This window comes from Oryzias latipes, chromosome 16 (genome assembly GCF_053564925.1).
Source record: "Oryzias latipes strain Hd-rR chromosome 16, Olatipes_Hd-rR_3.1".
NCBI lineage: Eukaryota > Metazoa > Chordata > Actinopteri > Beloniformes > Adrianichthyidae > Oryzias > Oryzias latipes.
Genome location: NC_136252.1, coordinates 12,507,403 through 12,527,537, shown reverse-complemented (window position 1 = coordinate 12,527,537; position 20,135 = coordinate 12,507,403). Strand labels below are relative to the sequence as shown.

Below are 20,135 nucleotides of genomic sequence, written 5' to 3'. Positions count from 1 at the left end.
TCCAAAGTAGAGATGTATAGTTTCTATAGAAAAATAATAATTTGCAATAACAATAACAGTAACAACTGCAAGAACATTTACAATATCAATAACATTAGTATTAGCAATACCTATAACAAAAACAAACTGTTGCTGGTATTTTGGCCCATTCCTCCATGCAGTTCTCCTCTAGAGCATTGATGTTTTGGGGCTGTTGCTGGGCAACATAGACTTTCAACTCCCTCCAAAGATTTTCTATGGGGTTGAGATCTGGAGACTGGCTAGGCCACTCCAGGACCTTGAAATGCTTCTTACAAGCCACTCCCTGGTTACCCAGGCAGTAAGTTTGGGATCGTTGTCGTGCTGAAAGACCCGGCTGCGTTACATCTTCAGTGCCCTTGCTGATAGAAAGAAGTTTTCACCCAAAATCTGAAGATACAAGGCCCCATTCATTCTTTCAGTTACCGTTCACGGATCAGTCGTCCTGGTGCCTTTGCTGAAAATTGGCCCAAAGCATGATGTTTCCACCCCCATGCTTTACAGTAGGTATATTGTTCTTTGGAGGAGGAAACCCTGCATTCTTTCTCGTCCAAACACAACAAGTTGAGTTTTTACCAAAAAGTTCTATTTTGGTTTCATCTGACCATAGGACATTCTCCCCGAAAAAGGCTCCGACAGTTGCTGACTACAGTCAAATGAAATGTCTGATAGATATTAGTCAAGTTCGGGGTCATAGAGCTGCACCAATATGTCAGTTGTCATTAGCTTAACCTAAATAAATATTAAAACATATTTATCACACTGTTTTTCAAAGTATCTACATTTTAAATGAGGCCACACATCAAGGACAGTGTATAATTTCAATATTAAAAGCTAACACATTAATATTTATTTTAGACTTTTAGTACAACGTTGAAATTTAACAATAAAACTGTGTCCTAGTTGGGGGGATTTTCCATTGACAAGGAAAACTTGGATACGCTCTAACACCGAGGTATTCATGCTTTAATGCCTTTAAAGGTCTGAACGACCTGCGGTGTAAAAAGACGGCAAAACTGTTGAGAAATGGCGTGTACTTATGTAGCATTTTTCTACCTTCTTCAAGGCCCAAAGCGCTTTACAGTCACAGACCCATTCACCCAGTAACACACACATTCACACACTGATGGCAGCTCCACTGCCAAACACTGGTGCCAACCTTCCACCAGAGGCAAGGATGGGTTCAGTGTCTGGCCCAAAGACACTTTGACTCATGGGCATGCAAGGCGGGAATTGAACCTGCAATCTTACTATCGTGGGTCGACCCCCCCCTACCGCTGCACCACGGCTGCCCCATAATATAATAATGTTGTAAAGTTGGCAAAGACAGGAAGTGACGTATGGTTTGTGCATGTGGGGTCATGCAGTGAAACCGATGAGTTCCGCATACAGATCTGGTAGATGACAGGGCCCTCAGCAACACAATGCAAAGTTTACGAAGGAGTTCTATTTCCCGTCCGTTTACGCGTAAATGTCACAGCAAAAAGCCAGGGAACTGAAAACAGGTCCAGGTTTCAAAATAAAAACTTCCATTGTACTTTCAAAATAAAATTTTATAAGACTTCATTTCATTTTTAGGGTGACATGCTCACGCGACTATGCATGTTAAACCACTGATTTCCCCGGCATTCCCATTGTTGTGTTTGTCCTGCACACTTGTTCTATGTTCTGGATGATAAAGTATTTTAAAAAAATGCAGAAAACACCACCATGGTCAAAGAAAGTTTTACTGAGGAGGTTCAAAAATATAACATCATTTATGACACAAAGCATGTATTTTACAACAAGGATTCAGTGAGAAAGTAGAAGGCGTGGTTTTATCGTATAAGTGTTGGATGAGCTAAGAGAGGGGGACGAACTACGTGACACGGGGGTGACAGGACAAACCGCTCCTCTGGGATCCAGGGGTGAGGGGGGACGGACTGGAGACGCAGTGCTTTCCATGTAAAATGTTGTCAGTGTAAATGAACTGACAGTCGTGAGACAGACTCCTCAGAGACACACCGCAGACAGCCCAGTGGAAATTCAGGGTTAGTCTAAATCACGAGTTTTTATTCTAACAAAAAAACTTGATATTTCCTTAATGTCTGCTTCAAGGCATTCTGACAACCTCCTCTTAAGTTTAAATAGGTTTTCTGAGCATCTAAGTTCCTGCTTTATCCTCAGAAATGTGTATTAATTCAAATTTGGACTTTGTGTTATTTAGGTAAAAGCAGGGAAATGTGGGTCTGAGCACAGGGCTGTGCTGACCTGCAGACATTCAGAGAAGCACTACGGACCCGGATACAACTTGACACTCGCTTGACAAAAGCTGTGAATCATCGCAGAGGTGCGCCTGATCTTGATGTCAGGATGAGGAATATGCTGGAAAACACTGGAGGCCAGAATGTGCGCTTGGGAACAGGGTGAGGTCATCTCAAGTAGCCTGCTTGTGACCAAGATAGTTAGCAGGAGGGAATCTGTGACTTTGCTGCAGTGCAGAATGTCACAGCCACCTCAAACTATTTTTGGACAGGCAAACTTATGAGAGACACTGACACACAGCTTGGAGCATTCCTGGAATTACAGCGCACTGACAAACAATCCTAACTTTATCCAGTGAGCAGAGCTAACTGAATGGCTGCAGTGTGTGAAATTTACCCACTGAGGGGGCAAACAGCCGGCACAGTCTTCTCCTCTGTCCCCTTCAAACACCCTTAATGTCTTAGCGGGGACTCATCAGCTAAGTTTATCACCCACACTCAAAGACTACATACAAAGTACATCCTTTCCTTAAACCTTAAAGATTGAAAAAGAAAACAGTGGAGGATATTGAATTGTGGGGATAGGGGTGGAGCTGTGGATGCGTCGTGATCTTTGGGCCACCTGGGCACCTTGGCCTAGGGTGACGGGACTCGGGAGGCGGCTCCTAGGCCCTCTGGGTCCCGGCTCCCCCTTTGGCCCGTGTCTCTGTGTCCAGCGCCGGGGGGCCTCCTGCCCCGTCTCTCCTGGTCTGGCCAATCGGGCTGGGGAGGATCTGGTCCCCCTAATGAACACATGGTTCACCTCGGCAGTGCATCTCCACCCCCACGTGCACATGCACACTGTCACACTGCTCTCTGCAAGCTAACCCACAGTATATTGATGGACAGATATTGTCTGCTTATCCTAGTGTCAGAATTTTCCTTTTGGATGTAATATTTTTCTTTCCAGCTAATCGAGCATAAATGTTGTGAATCTTAAAATCACAGATAATAATGATAATCAGATTAGCAACTTGGCACATATATCCCCTTACTTTCTCCCCCTCTCTCTTTTTTTCTTCTATCCCCTATCTATTTCTTCATGCTTTTGCCCTCTTTCTTCCCTCTGCAAAAAAGAACATTTTATATATATATATATATATATATATATATATATATATATATATATATATATATATATATATATATATATATATATATATATATATATATATATATATAACATAAAATGTGATTAAAAAAAAGAATGAAAAAAAAAACACAAAAGGGGTTAATACAAATATACACCTTGGCTTGAAGAAGATACATAACCCTTGATGTAATAGTAAGACCTGTCCACAAAAGGCTTTCAGCTCTCATCTGTTAGCTCAGTTGTTTGACAGAACAAGTTAAAAAAAGAAAAAGAAAAAAAGGTCCAGCAGACTCTACTTCCTCAAAGTACTGAGGAAGAACCATGTGTCGAAGAGACTCCTGGTGACTTTTTACCAGTGTTCCATAGAGGGCATCTTCATATACTGCCTTGGTGTATGATTCACCAGCTGCACAGCGGCTCGGAGGAAAGAGCTCCAGAAGAGTGTTGGTTGCTCTCTCCTAACACTGAAAAAACCAACACTATTCCCACTGCATCAAAATAGCCCAAAACACCCTTAAGTACCCTAAAAAAAGTAGTCTATTTAAGTTTACTGCAAGTATATTCAATCTATATTAAAAGTGAGGTATATACTTGATATTTACTTTTTCAATACTATCAATAGATTGTTAATTTAAAATTTTCCAAATTAGTCAGAAGAAGTATTCTATTTGAATACTTCCTTTACTACATAAATGGTCTATAGTATACTTGCCTTTACTTATACTTAAGTGTACTTAATAAAACAAACTTCAAGTGTTCTACTTTTTACTGAGGGGACACATCACAGCCTGGAAACATTTGCGTGAACTGCTGTTGTCGGGTTGAAACACGGTTTTTATCAAAAGCCATTACAACACAAAACCAACAAACTCCTGATCAGTGGATGTGTGTTTCTTCTGACTTGAGTTGCTTGCTTGAGTTCTTATCTATTCTACATTTTTATCTAATTTTAAATTATGTGAATGACTGCATTGCCACTTTAATCTTTTTTGCACCTGTAGCATGTCACAATAAACATCTTGTCCTCTTAAGAAGGGCCTGGTCTGTAAAGATGCAACAAAAACCCAGGTCATGCTTACTAGATACAAACAAGTCGGTCATTAAAAGTTGTCAAATAGAATGACAACCATTTACAATGTTACAGCTTTACAATGACATCTGGGTGAGTTTAAACCAACTCCCCAGCATATAAGAGTAGCTTTTCTGGTGGGATTTACTGTTTTGCTGCTGTTACTGATCGAACAATTTCTCGGTGGAATAAAAACAAAGCAAACATAAAATTCCATGTGACTCTGCTTCTTAAGCAATAAACAATCTGGTGGATGAATTTACGACGGGTCAAAGTGAGTCCCCCCCCCCCCCCCCCCTTTGTGCTCCCTCTCCAGCTGGAAAATGGAACAGGAAGTGTGAGGTTGAGAAAAAGCTGTGTGTGCTTTCAAAAGCGATGATTGGCATCTGTATTTTTTTTCCTGGCGTGGATTACTTAAAAAGATCTGATCGGATGTGATCTTCTTGCTTTAGCTCAAATTTTTAACATTTTGAGGTTTCTTTATGTCTCAAAGCAGCTTTTATGACTTCACTGCACTGTGGGGGTGTCTGGTCCCCACAAACCGCTCCTGTTGGGCTCAGACGCTGTGGGTTCCAATCTTCACGTCTCATTGGAGAACCTTTGAGGATGGAATGTTTCCCACAAGGAACCAACAATTCTATCAAATCACATTCCTTCAGCATCTCAAGCTGAAACTCAATGAAAAATAAAGTCAAAACTCATAAATCACAAAATAGTTTGGTTTCTATTTTTATGAAATGTGACTTTTGCTGTTATAGGCTGGAATCTGGAGTCTGTTCTTCAGTATATTTCCATATCTCTCACACAACTAAAATCCTCTCCCTGTTTTTCCCCTGAATTTTATCTGCTCATATTTCCTTTGGTTTATTCACTCAAGGTCAAGGAAGGTTAACCTGGAGTGCTGACAAAGACAGACACTCGTGACAAAGTTCTTATTTTCTTGTGTCCTTTCATTGAAACATATTTTTGGTGTTTAGTCTGCAGCTTTAAAGAGAAAGAAAAACAGTAAGACCTGTTAATGCTGATTTTAGTTCGTGACACAAGAACATTGAACTAATTAACGAATGGAAGTTTTAGCAGTTTTTCCTAAAAGTTGCGATAGCTTTCAAGAATGATTTTTAAATAATTTAGTTGAATTGAATTGAATTGCCCAGTTAGTTTTTTCCCCCTCCAGTTGATTAAAATGCAATTTTAATGTAATCTCACAAAAACCAAATAAAAATGTATATTTTCTAAATGGTAGTTTAGTTTTTAAATAGTCCTATTTTTTATGTGTGTGCAAGAGTAACTGTAATTTTTGAAGAAATAGCCTAAACTCACAAAATGTTTGATACATTTTAGACAAATAGACCCACATTTTATTCATGTTTATAAGTTCAGTTTTTCTAAACAAAAAGTGAACACGCTGAAGTTTTATTAGTTTTCTTTTGTCTAAATCATAAATGTAACCTTAACAACAGTGTTTTATTTATTTTTGGGTGATCGTTATATTTGAGTTAAATGTGTCTGTTGGCCACTTCACCTTAATGTTGTTTCTTTTATTGCGGTTTTACTTATAATTAAACCTAACTTCTAGTTTTTTGATAGTGATAGTAAAGCCTGAAATTGAATTTGTCCTTCATTATTAGAAAACAGTTCTATCTTTTATAAAAATGACTTGTACCAAACACTGGAATCTCTGACTGTGACTCCTTTCTGCTCTAACACACGAGTTATTGGAGGAGAAATAAACTGTTTTCCTGTTTTCATTATTAATATTTGCAAACTGCTAAAACAGATGTTTGCATTTGTTGTGTTTCATGACAGTTAACAACAGTGCAGTAAGGGACGCCGTCACATTAACGCAATGCATCATGGGAGATGGAGTGAAATGCAGTGGTGCTGATTCCGGACAGACTTATGTCTCTCGGCTCCATTATTATATTCACTTTTTACACGGTCTGAACTATCTCTATATTGGTGTTAGGGTTATGTAATTATCATTTGCTTACACGCTATTATCACCATGATATGTTCGTCACCGTTCTATCTTTTAGTAAGAAAACAAACACTGACCTGAAAAGTTCTGATTATACATGAATATGATGTTCCTGTACTGCTTGATTGAATGACCTACTTTTATGTTATCAACCCTGGCCACCAATAAAACCAGACTGGATACACTGGGAAGGCAGAACTCCTCTGTGACAGTTCGCGCTGTCACAGACCGATTCTCCTTCTGCAAAAGTTCTCATCTCCTGTGTGGTTCTTCTCTTTATTAAGGAAAAAGTCAGAACCCTGACAATTGGTTGCATTTGTTTCCTTTTTTTTTGTTGGACCCTCTCCACCCTTGCACTTGAGCACAAAAAACAGAATAACATGCTCTTTAGTTTCCATTGATGATCATTAATGAAGCCAATGGAAATGACCGGAATTAATTACAGTAAACCCTTGTTTTTCACGGGGGTTACGTTCCAAAAACAACCCGTGATAGGCAAAATCCGTCAAGTAGAAACCTTAATTTTTTTCTTACAATTAATATACAATTAAATACTCTATTATACATTGAAAAGAAAGAACAAACCATTTTACAGGCTCAAGCATTTGTTTCACAAATAAAGGTACTTTAGAAACATTTTTTTCAACAAATAACTTCTGTACTGTACTGTCAAATAATAATTTTAATCATCGATGTGAAGTGAAGGCTTCAAATTGCGGATATTAGCACCGCCCACCGCGACCCGAGTAATTGGATTAAGCGGGAGAAAATTTAAAATGATTATGAAAAAAATAAAAAGTACAGTCGGACAAATAGTGACTGACTCAGGTGTATTTCACTGCTCTTCAGACTGAGCCGCTGCATCCTGACTCCGCTCTGCAGTGTTTTCTTCTTTTGAAGCCCGCGGTGCAGCTGTGTTTGTCCGGGAGAAGAACATAGTGATTGGCAGTTGTTGTTGCTCTTTTTCTATGGGTTTTAGAGAAACTCGAAATTGCAAGAGAATTTGCATGTACGTAATGTAAAGCTGTTTCACGTACCTGTACATTTTAAACTGCAACGTTATTGACACACAGGTAGAGAAGAAGCGGAGTGACTTTTTAGCCAATCAGAATGCAGAACACAATGCACGATGCAAATCCGTGAAGTAGCGAAACCGTGAAAAGTAAACCGCGTTATAACCGCTTCATAGTTTGTGCCAGGGCTGTGTTCACTTCAAGAAGTCCAGTATTTCGCCAGGACATCAAACTATCCAGGACTGCCTCTGCCTGTGAACCACACTTTCCTAAACTGGACAGTATGTTTCTATGGGGTGCAATCAACCTGCCCTAACCTCGTAACCTTGGAGCCCTCAGGAATCACTCTGATGTGAGATCTGTTTCTCCTGAAGCATACAAGTGACACGTCAATGTTATAGGAACATGGGGTGTTGGCTGGGCTGCTAACCATTCCTGGGCTATTGTCTATTGTTCTTCACCCAGACCTTTTGTCCTGGTCTGAGCTCTTGTTTCGTTTAAGCTTTGTGTCTCTTGTTGTACCAGGAAGCTTATTTCTGTTTATGGTCCTGTTCTTTGCTCTGGAGAAGTAGAAGCTACTTTGGTTGAAATTTCTCTTCACTTACGGGCATTGGTGTCCTGATGTTGTCACCCATCAGCAGCTTTGCAGGTGAGGAGCTGTGCACCAATGGTGTGGCTCTGTATGCCAGGAGAGCCTTGTGCAGATCTTCCCCCTTCTTCTGGAGAGCCTTGATAGTCTTCACAGCCCTCTCTGCTTCCCTGTTGGTTTAAGGATAGTGGGGAGTCGTGGTCGCATGGCTGAAATCATAGTCCTTTGCAAATGCTTCAAACTCAGCTGCTGAAAACTGAAGGCCGTTATCTATAACAAAGGTTTTAGGAACTCCGTGTCACGCAAAAATGACCTTAAGTTTGTTTATCACTGGGACTACAGTAGTAGAGGTAAGGTTAGCAACTTTGAGTATCGGAAAATGTAATCCACTACTTATAGGTACATGGCACGATTCCACTGGAAATGATCGGCTGGAACATGCTGCCATGGTCTACTAGTGAGTGGTGTTGTCATGAGAGGCTCTGGCGCAATATGAACCTCCTGCGTGCACACTGCAGTTTTCAACTTTGGCTTTGATTTGTTTGGTCAAACCCGGCCACCATATGGACTGTTCTGCTCTGACGATGTATTTTTTCATGCCCTGGTGACCTTCGTGCACCATTTTCAGTATTTTCTCCTGTATGTCTACTGGAATGACAAGTCTTACACTAATAATCCATTTGCAACAAGCAGGTCTTGGTGGTCCTGTCAGTACACTTGAAGCTCAGGAAAATGTGCTTTCCTGCTGGTGGGCCACCCTGTTATTGAGATGTTGGCATGTAGAGTCCATTTCCTGCGCCCTTCTGATTTGTGCTAGTTTACTTTTAGATGCTGGCAGTGACGTGCGGTGAGGTTAATGGCTGGTGAGGCACTGACGTCATCAGTCAGATTTACAAACATATGAACCATGAATATAAATAACTGAGTAACTTATTCACCATTTGATTGACAACAGTTAACGTTTTGTTTAAAATATAATTTCAACATGTTTTTTTTTTCATATACAAACTGCAGCATAGAAAAAAGCACAAACGTTATTATCGTCTTACCTTTAGTTGTAAATAAAGTCCATACGCCGCTCCTTCTGAAGAAAATGACTTGCCGCTTGCTATCACTTCTTCTAGTATTTTTAGCGTCATAATCTCAGGGCTCACCGGCGCCCCCTAACACGAGGCACGAGAACTGCAACATGAGGCACGAGAATGTCTGGCCTCACCCAGCGGCTTTTTCGCCGTCGTTTAGCGCTCAGCACAAGAAACACGTCCCTCACATACAGTTATTTATAAAAACAAGCACTGTGCATCATATACATCTGCTAAATTATTTAAACTCAGCTCATATAGTACAAGTGATTGAATCGACATACAGAGAGACAGCAGTACCGTCTGACTGCATAGGTATTGCGCAATCCAAGGTGAGGCTCAGCGGGCTGATGCCTCATCGCAGGTCACTTAGTATCTGAACGGCAAATGCGGAAATTCAGCGATTTTGAAAAGAAAAAACACCCAAAAATGGTACATTTAAATGGAAAATGACCGCAAAGCACAACTTACTGATTAAATATAATAATTGAATTTATTTTTTCTCTTTTCTTCCCATAATGACAGGTGAGGCTGTGCCTCACCTGCCTCTCCTGACTGCACGTCACTGGATGCTGGCAACTGTTGCAAAATCTGATTAAAACACACACACACATTTTCTTCCAAGTGCTTATCATGTATTGTGGGTGGAGCTTGGATGGGTGCCCTGGACAGTGTATCTGCCATGGTTAAGTTCTTTCCTGGAACTGGTTTGGTTTTTTATATGAAACGGAGTAGTCGTATCCTACTGTAAATCTTAGAATACGAGCTGGAAAGTCAACAAGAGCTCTGCTGCTAAGTAGGGAAATGAGAGGCTTATGATCAGTTTGGATCAAAAAGTCCATTCCTACCACATAGTCTTTTGTAACTGCACCGTCCAAATGGGGTGATGGATGCGGTTAAAGGGAATGACTGAAATTATGTCTGAACATGCATGCCATGACCAAGAAGCCAGGAGTCTCTTTTAACTCTAACTGTAGCTTTGACACTCAATCTTAGCTCATTACTTTCTGCTACCTCAGAGTCCGTCCTCTTTAAGTGTCCTCCCCGGTTGTCCACCACTATATCTGTTCCTACACAAATGCCCTCAGTACAGTAAGAACTAGAAATGACAGGAAAAATAAATGTAAAGTAAATCTACAACAAGCCCTCCCAGCCCCAGACTCTGGTTTGTACCTGAGAGTTGTTCTCTGGCTCTGAGGGCCCCTGTGGCGGGCCCCTGTACTGGATGGCTGATGTTGGGTTACCTGGCTGGCAGATTTCCTTGATCTGCTTTTCTGCGCAGGTGTCTGGGGGCCACAGCTGCCACTGCTCCCTCCATCATCCATTCATCATCCCTCCATCATCATTCCATCGCAGTAGAACACAAACACTCACCTGTGTACAGGTATCAGCTCACCTTTGCACAAATAGTAAGCGAATAATATACGCTTCACATGTGTTTGATTGCATAAGTATGTGCGTGTGAGCTGTATTTGTACTGTGCACGTGTTGACATGTTTTCATCTGATCCAACAATAAAATGTATACAAATATGATCAATATAAATAAAGTTTAGCCTCAAATGCAAAAGGGGTTTATACAAATATACACATTGTATGTCAGAAGATTCATAACCCCTGTTGTAACATGTAAATCTGTCCAACACAAGAGGCCTTCAGCTCTGATCTGTTCGCTCAGCTGTTGGACAGGACAAGTTAAAATAAAAAGACAGTTTTATCCAATACTGTAAATCCATGCGTTGTGTCTAACACTTATTTGATCATTAGCTCATTTTTAAGTTTAATATGTCTGTTTCTTTTTCTTTGAGTGGAAATATGACAATACTTATGAAAAAAATAACTGTCACTCCAAATAAGAGACAGACTTCATTTTTGCACTAGGAACAATCAAAGCTGCAATAATTTAAACATGTGTTCATTATTGTGAGGTTAGGCAAACATTACTTTAAAAGAAACCTAAACATCTGATGCTAGCACTACATGAAATGTTTTCTTCTGAATAACTTTAGAGTGGCTTTAACACCCACAAAGAAAAGCAAAATCTGGTCTGATCAAACAAAGAATCGAACATCACCTCTGTCTCTACTGTTAGAGACATCGTGATTTATTACTTTATTTGAGATAGGGTCACCGTTTAGGGATAAACGATTTAATAATCAAAACATGTTTTTTGGAAGTGTTACTGACTTGAGCTGCTCATTTTTTAAACAGATGGCAAGAGGCAACGTTCAAAATAAAAGCAGAATCTAAACTTGCGTCCAGAAATTGTAACTTTTTAAATATTTTCTTTATATTGATTTATAAATTATATAAATATATATATTTTCTAAATGTATTTTTTAATGTTGAAGGACAGTGTTGGACAGTAACACATGATTGAAGGTATCTCAGTGCAGGTAGAGTTGCAGAAGAGTGATGAGGTGTATCAAGGCCAACCCTGACCTTTGTCACTCAGCCATATAATGATGTAACAGTAACCTAGTTTCTTCAGCTCTGTAGAGACTGCAACATTAATGAATTGATTGGATGAGTTTGCTTTTCCTCATAATCTTTTTGTTTTCTTTCGTCCTCTTAATTTGTTCTTCTCTGAGTCCTCAAAAGAGTCATTTAAAAACAAGGAAACATTTCAGGAAGCTTCAAGAGTTGTTTCAGAATGAGATGCACACATCTCCACTCATGTCTGCATACAGTTGCTCAACCAAAGTTTATCCAGTTGGCATAAAGGTTCACAAAAGGTACATAATTTTCTTTTCCATCAGGATTTTCACAAATGATGTGGTGCCGAAGAATCTGATTCAACGTTGCAACATCCAAAGCTGAAGGATGTTTGGATAGCTGTCAAATAGTGAATTAGTGAACTGATGGACCGGTGGTACTACACACATACATTTTTTTCACAAGGTGTTGTTGTCCTCAAACATCGGCTTCGATCAAAGTGAAGCGTTTCTTTTAAGGTGGTGAGTTTGAAACATGACTGAATCTATTTTTGTGTGAAGTTCATCATAAAACACAGAAAGCTGTGGGGGCTGATGGGAAAAGAGTTGAAGTGTTAGGGATTATTTCTGAAAAAAATGGTATTTTTGTATTTAAATAAACCCTAAGTGCAAGTTGCATTACTGTAGAAATGATAAATGATGTCCATAAGAGATGTTTGCGAGCTACCTTGAGCGTTCTCGCCATTCCCACGAGAAGTCTTCATTTTAAGCTAAAGCACAGACATGGCTGTGGGTGAAGGTACTAGTTAACTGTAAACCACTGCGTATAACGTCTCTTTAATTAGAGCCATGGAGAAGCTGCAAGCTCAGGAGGGGAAAGGTGTCTCTGGTTTTGAACTATAGTGCACTCTGTGGATTAGTGAGCAGTTGAAAAGGAAATCAGACTAAGAGGGGATTTACACACTAACACATTTTAGCCGTTAACCTGCGAGCTGTGCTTTGACAATTACCAGAGTTTCATCTGATGGGTTTGAGCTAAGAAATGTTTCTGTTGGAAAACTGCAGATTCATAGTGAAACATTTATAGAAATTTGATGCTTTATTCATTGGCATGAAGCAAACGCTCAAACACATCAAAGGGCTCCATGAAGTGAAATTAAAATCTCAGCCTGGAGGAAGACTTTAACGTTCCGATGACAGACAGCTGAGAGGAGTTATTTCACAGCTTGCATTCTCTCATCACATTTTGCATTTTAAAGTACCTATTGCCTTTGACTCTGGTGCTCTGAGCCACACTTTTCGCGTCCCGCCTGTGATAGTCTGCAGTTTGGGTGACACACAAAAATGGTACTTTTGTTTTTAAAATGGGGTTAAACATCTCCTGCTTGGGGCGTAATTCAGACTGAATTTGGTTTTTCATTTGCCTTTTTTTTGTTGGATTGCGTATAAAAAGCACCACCACTTACTTTGGTCAAATGTAGCCAAAAGCTGTGGCACCACAGACAGTTCTGGATGTGGCGGGTTTGGTGTGTGTGGCAGTAAATAGACATTTAGACCCAGCTGAAGGTACAAAGAAGTCTTTGGGTGGTCCTACTTTTTCAGCTGACTCTTTTTGTGAGTACTGACATCACACAGTGGTCATTAATAACAGACAAACCACACAAGGCTGGTTGGATTAAACTGCAGACGCCCATGAGCCAGAAAAAAATGGACAACAAAATGAAATCACTCATTTACTCATCCGATTCATCAAAAAAACGACCATGATTGTCCGAGTCTAGCGACTTTGTTCTGGGACTGTCAAGTTACAGCAGAGCAGGGTGAGGTCCACGGAAAGAAAAATTCTTTCTGGTGAATCTGGTTCATAAAAAAGACTAAATGAGAAGCAGGGATCCCTTTGCTGGCCTGCTTGACCAAAACAGCACACCTGAATATGGTGCAGCATTTCAAGACAGCACTTGATGTATCCAAATCCTGGAGGCCAATAATGTCTCTCAAATATGCCCCCAGCAGCAGCAGCAACTTTACGCATAACTTCACTGGAGCTCAGGGGTATGTAAGCTATGCAGTTACGTAACTGTGTACGTCTGAGAGCCATAAATCTGATAGGGGTGCAGAGAAAACAACACTGAAGAATCTGTAGTGCCAATCTAATCGGTTTTCGACAGGAAAGAAAAATCCTCTCTCAGCAAGTCTTTCATTTTCCATGAGGAAACAAGAAAAGAGCCCTTTGGTTTTGCTTTTAAATGGTTGAAACTGACTTTGGTATATGCTCAAGGAGTCAAGCCAAGCGTGAGTATTTTGTTTTTTCACTTTTTTCTAAATGCCAAGCTCTTTGGCTCCAAAAAGCAAAAATACCTCTATAGTCATGTTGCCTGCCTAAAACAGGAGCGTAATGCAACTCCTCCTCCTTTGTTTGTAATGACCCTCTCTGCTCTGCCAGCCACACCCTCCTGTCCCTTTTTGTACCTACATACCAACCTGCACCTGCCCTCTGCTTTACTGTCTCATCTGTCTAACCTGTCTGAAATACCATCTCAGCATGGTTCTGGCTCGGGGTTAAACAAACACTCACCAGTGATACAAAAGGAGTCTATGAAAAACTGAAAAAGGCCTAAGATTTACTCCTGGACTTGTGCCAGCTTTCTATTGCTCTGTTTTATTTCAGTATCTGCTTTTGTATTCAATTCAATTCTATTAAATTGTATTTATATAGACCAATATTACAACAATAGTTCTCTCAGTGGGTTTCATACCAGTAATTGTATAAGAACCTAAAATCTGTCATGTAATACAATAGGTACTGTAATTGCTAATCTAAACTAAAAAGACCAAGCTAAACTGGGCATCCCTGCCCTTAGACCCTCCCACTCCACTCCTCCCCAGAGAGGGGTGGGAAAGAGGGACAACACATGAATTGCACTGCACCAAACAGAGGCATGGAGAACTAAATGATAAATACACGATTAAGAATAGAGGAGAGGAGAAGTAGATGTGAATAGAGGACGGAACCCCAGTGCACCATGCTTTCCCCAGCTTTTAACTTCTAGCAGCCCATCAACAATTAATTGCTATTGTTATGAAGTTTAATTTAAACATATTGACAGTAAGTTAAATATTATCTGATTACTAGCTAGTCCAACAATAAGCCTGTCCAAAGAGGAACGTCTAACTTTGAATGTAGAAACAGTGTCGGCCTCTCTTACATAAGCTGGGAGTTTATTCCATAAAACAGGGGCTTGGTGGCTAAACGCTCTACCTCCAACTGTACTTTTACTAATTCTAGGAACCACAAGCAGTCCTGCATTTTATGAGCCAAGTGTTCTATTTGGGTGGTAAGGCAGTAAGAGGTCTTTGATATAGGACGGGACCATACTATGTAAGGCCTTGTAGGTTAACAGGAGGATTTTGAACTTGATTCTAGATTCAACTGGGAGCCAGTGAATTGAAGCTAACACAGGAGTGATGTGATCTCTTCTGCCAGTTCCTGCTAACAACCTTGCTGTTGCATTTTGAACAAGGTGAAGGCTTTTTAATTAACTTTTAGGGAACACTGCTAACAAAGAGTTACAGTAATCCAGCCTCGACGTAACAAACGTATGGATGAGTTTTTCAGCATCACTCTTAGAAAGCTTATTTTGTGATCTTAGCTGTATTGCGCAGAAGAAAAAAATACAGTTTTACAAGCCTCTGATATATGAGCCTTAAATTAAACATCCTGGTCAAATAAAACACCTACATTTCTAACTGTGAAATTGGAAGCTATATTTATGCCATCCAGGGAGACTATCTGAACAGACAGAGCATCTTTCAGGTTTTTAGGACCTACTATAATGACCTCAGTTTTCTCTGGGTTTAGGACAAGGTCATTATTGTCATCCATGTCTGGATGCTCTGATGCAGGCATTAAATTTCTCCACATGGTCACTCTGTTCAGGTTTAATGGATACATACAACTGCGTATCATCCGCATAACAGTGAAAATCTGTGCTGTGTTTCCTGATTATGTTTCCTAAGCGTAGCACATAAAGCATAAACAGGATGGGCCCTAGAACTGAGCCCTGTGGGACTCCGTAGCTAACTTGAGTGCACTGAGAGGACTGTCCATTTACATTAACAAACTGATGCCTATCGGATAAATAGGATTCAAACCACTAGAGGGAAAATCCTCTTATCTCATCCTCTAATTTTTGGAGTAAAATACTGTAATCGATAGTGTCAAAGGCTGCACTGAGGTCTAACAGGACCAGAATAGAAAGTAGTCCCTTTTCTGAGGCCAGTAATAAGTCATTAGAAACTCTAACTAGTGCAGTTTCAGTGCTGTGGTGTGGTCTGAATCCTGACTGAAAATCTTAAAAGTAGCTGTTGTCCTGTAGGTAGCAGTAAAGCTGCCTAACTACAAATCTTTTTAGGATTTTAGAAATAAAGGGAAGGTTTGAAATTGGTCTATAGTTGGCCAGATTGCCAGGATCTAAACTGGGATTTTTCAGAAGAGGCTTAACAACTACATATTTAAAAGACTGTGGCATATAACCTGTTTCCAGAGAGGTATTTATTATAGTTCATGTGGATTTATTAATTAGGGGGAAGGCTTCTTTAAAAAGCTTAGTGGGTATTGTGTCTAAGAGACCAGTTGAGGTTTTGCAGGATGTAATAACTGTTCTTATTTCCACTTGATCCTCAGCAGTGAAGCAGTCTAATGTTACAGAGGTTTCTTTGGATGCCTTCATTTCTACTGCTTCAGCCTGTTCTGGGCTGATAGTAGGAATAACTTGATTCAATTTGTGTCTAATATTGAGATTTCACTATCTGTGGCGGGGGTCTGGGTGTGGGGATGGCTGGTCACTCCCCCTCCTTCTTTTCACATTCCACCATCCATTTTAGAAGAACATAAACACTCACCTGAGCACAGGTGTTAGCTCACCTTTGCACTAATAGTTTGCGTGTTGAATGAAATATAATTTCACACTAGTTGGTTTGAAGGTATAAGTATGTGTGTGTGAACATTATCTGTATACATGTTGACATTTGGACATTTTGCAGCTAACAGGGGTGTTTATAACATTTGAGTGTGTGTGTGGACAGGCCTTTGAGATTTGTATTACTTCTCAACCTTACCGTAATGATAAACATCCAGTAACTTGTTGCTTTATGCCGCTTTATAGTCTTAACCCCCCACCCCCACCCTCCTATGATCACCCTCCTATCCCCCCTCTCTCTAACGTCCCTCTCTCTTCTTCCCTCCTTTCATTTTCCATCTGGTCCAACACCAAAGATTTTCATATATGATTCAAATGAATAAAGTTTAGCCTCGATTACAAAAGGGGTTTATTCAGACATACCTTTGGTTTGTCAGAAGATTAATAACCCCTATTGTTAAAATAAAATATGTCCAACACAAGAGGCCTTCAGTTCTCATCTGTCTGCCCAGCTGTTGGTGTTACGTGGCTTGACTGTAGCTGCTCAGCCATAAAAACTCATTCCATGAAGCTCTCTGCGAACTGTACTTGGGCTAATCTGAAGATCACATGAAGTTTGGAACTTTGACTGTGCAGAAAGTCAGCGACCTCTTTGGAGTATGCGTTTCAGCATCTGCTGACCCCTCTCCATTCACAATTTGTGGTTGAGTTGCTGTTGTTCCCAAACTCTTCCATTTTGTTCTGATAGAGCTGACAGTTGACTGTGATCAGTTGATCTATCTTCTGTTATCCTTGCTGTGGTACTCAGGGGCCGCCCTGTCATGGAGGATCAGGAATCCTAATGTACAAGTTCCTCTGAGATTGTGACCTTTGTTAATATGTGGATTTCTGTGTGTGATATTGCACATTTCTGTTAAACTGCTGAGGAGTTATGGAATCATAAGAGAATATCTTTTAAGCACCAGTAAAATGTTGTAAATCAGTTGGAATAATCCTGGAAGTAAAGTCTTTATCCTGGTCCAAACAGAAAAATTCAAATTTTGAGTCACAGTTTAAGTGTTATTTCCCTTCAGGGTTGAATAAAGTATCTATTCAACTATCAGACTCAACAGGTTGTCCGGTTTGAGTGTCTGATCTGGTTCAGAGGTCATAAGCTGCTGCAGGGGCGCTTGTGGGGCATGGAGGTTTACTACATGGAGTTAAGGGATGTTGTAAGCTGACCTTGATCACTGGTTCTTCTTTTTAGCCTGCTTCCTCTCTTACCTCAGTGATCTGTCCCACATCCCATGTTTTCCAGCACTGTCTACCTCCCAGACAGGGGTAGGTGGGGCTCATAGTCTGTTGTGTAATAGCCGTGCACAGAGGTCATATGCTTTGCTCGAGACAAGCTTTAAGTCTGTACTTTCACCTGTGGTCATTAACACAGTTATCTTGAAATCCCTGCAATGTAGACACACAGTCACAGCTTCTGTTTATCAACAGGCTGTATTCATTTTAAAGGATTTTATGTTCCATGTTTCCATGTTTTTCTCTGGTATTTAATATTTTTGTAACAGATTGAGAGTCATCTCACCAACATCGGATCAATTTTAAAATGCTTCCAGTTACATTTGAAAATTTAGGGTGTCTCTACCATCTGAACTAAATTCATCTTCAGTGCCTGGTGGGTTGTGGGAGGGAACCAACATGTCTGTTAAAAACATCTTTATCAAACAGTCGATCAACTTTTTTAGCCCTTGTGCTATCTTAGATGACCCCACCCTTACATTGACGCGTTCCCCCTACCATGACAAAGGTGGATAAAGGTGGAAAGATTTCATGTAATCCATGGACACCAGTGAGGATCACAAATCATTGGAGAAAAAAGGTTCAGAGCACTGTCTAGTGGGTCTAGATGACCCACTCCCAATGTTAAAGTGCCTAGGATAGCACAAGGGTTACAAATGTGTCAGTAGTTAAATACAAACACCTTTTAAAGGGACACCAAGGACTTTTTACGTAGCAGATTAATTCCAAAAATGTGTATTGAACTGGAGAAGCTGTTGAGCTATTGTGAGCAGCACGAACTGGTGCTCCAGTCAGGACTGAGTCAGGGGATCCGCGGGAAAAATGGTGTATTTCTGCATCGTTTACTGTCCCTCTCCTGGCTTGGATTTGAAAGTCTCAACAATTTGTATGTCAGAAATTAAACCGAAGCCAGTTCTTACAAAATGTTAAAGAGGAAAACAAAATTGTTTGAACTTTTTCTTTTGAACATTACCTTTTTCATTTTTTTATTTACTTAAGAAAAGAAACGTGTTTGTATTAGAAGCCTGGAAAACCTTCAAAAAATGTCCAAGTGTTTCTACAAGACTTTCATTGAGCGCAGTTACATTTTAAGCTGCATTTATGGAATAAATTAATGTGATGGCCACATGTTTCTCAGACGAACCTCTTGTCCAAAAAGTTTCAGGAACCACACACTTTGCTGCACCACCATCTTAAATCTGAACATCCTGAGTCCAGAGCTGAATTTTCATCCTTCAAGAACCGGAAAATACGCGAAAATCATATTTAAATTTGAGTCTGATTGTGATGGTGCCCCTGTCAGTCTCCTCCCCCTCCCCTCTCTGCTTGGCTCCTGATGTGACACAGCTGCGACCACTTACCTCATCACCCGTCTACCTTCATAAGGAGGTCCAGGACCAGTATTCTTCACCAGTTCGTTGCCCCTGATGGTGCATAGTTTGGTTGTCACGTTTTTGCTTATTGTCCCAAGCCCGCACCTAAAATCTTGTTCTTACCTCTCCAGGAATCCACAGCCACGAGTGGTCGCCTGAACCTGCATTTATTCTGGAACCCTGCTCTGTCTGCTTCACCCGGTCAAACCACGAGCCTCTGCCGATCCCCCTCTCCACCACGAGCCTCAGCTGAACCTGCTGTTTGTCGGAATCCACGAACGAAGGCACCAGTGACGCCACGAGTCTACAGGAACCGTTCACCCTCGTCGTGGGACCCCTCGGAGTCTGCTGTCCCTCATACTCACCTTATTCTGGATCTGAACATTAAATCCATTTTTCTAATCACGCCAGCTCTAACCTGTGTCTCCTTCCGGGTTTCAGTGTCTGGGTCTATATTGTTCTGTAGCAATGACACTGATACTATACACATTATAAAACCATGATTGTGTTTCCATCCATGACTCATCAAATTAGCAGATGATACAACCACAGTTGGGTTGATTGAAGACGATAAGAAAGAAGCATACAGGGAGCAGGTCCGGGTGCTGGCGGCCTGGTGCGGAGGCAACCAGCTTAAATATAGATTCAACTTATTGTACAAAAGATCATAGATGTGACGTAGGACCTACAACGGCAAGCCACAAGCTCCCTCCTCCTCTCTTTTCTGGGGCATTCACTTGTAGACCAACAGATCCAGATATGTCTTCGTTGGCCTTCGTTTTCTGGACTTGCACCTGAGTCAAAGCTGTAAGGCTGAATAGGTCTGATTTAGCTCGCTATTTTGTTGCAGCACTAATGTTGGGTAGGGGTTGTGAGGGACTGTAAGCTAGCAGGAGAGAGTATGAACAGATGGGTGTCAGAAAGATGGGGCGGGCTTAATCCAAACCAACAGTCTCACTCACAATTCTGAGGTGAATTTATAATGAACTACTGCCGCT

General features: G+C 40.6%; 1 protein-coding gene across 1 annotated transcript in view; it reads left to right on the top strand.

The window, feature by feature from the left end:
• The first annotated feature begins 13,699 nt into the window (after positions 1 to 13,699).
• Positions 13,700 to 20,135, top strand: part of tcea3 (transcription elongation factor A (SII), 3) — a 29,824-nt gene continuing 23,388 nt past the window's right edge. Inside the window, exon 1 of the mRNA XM_078933434.1 lies at positions 13,700 to 13,850. The gene's annotated coding sequence lies outside the window, so the exon portion shown is untranslated. The remainder of the gene's footprint in view (positions 13,851 to 20,135) is intronic.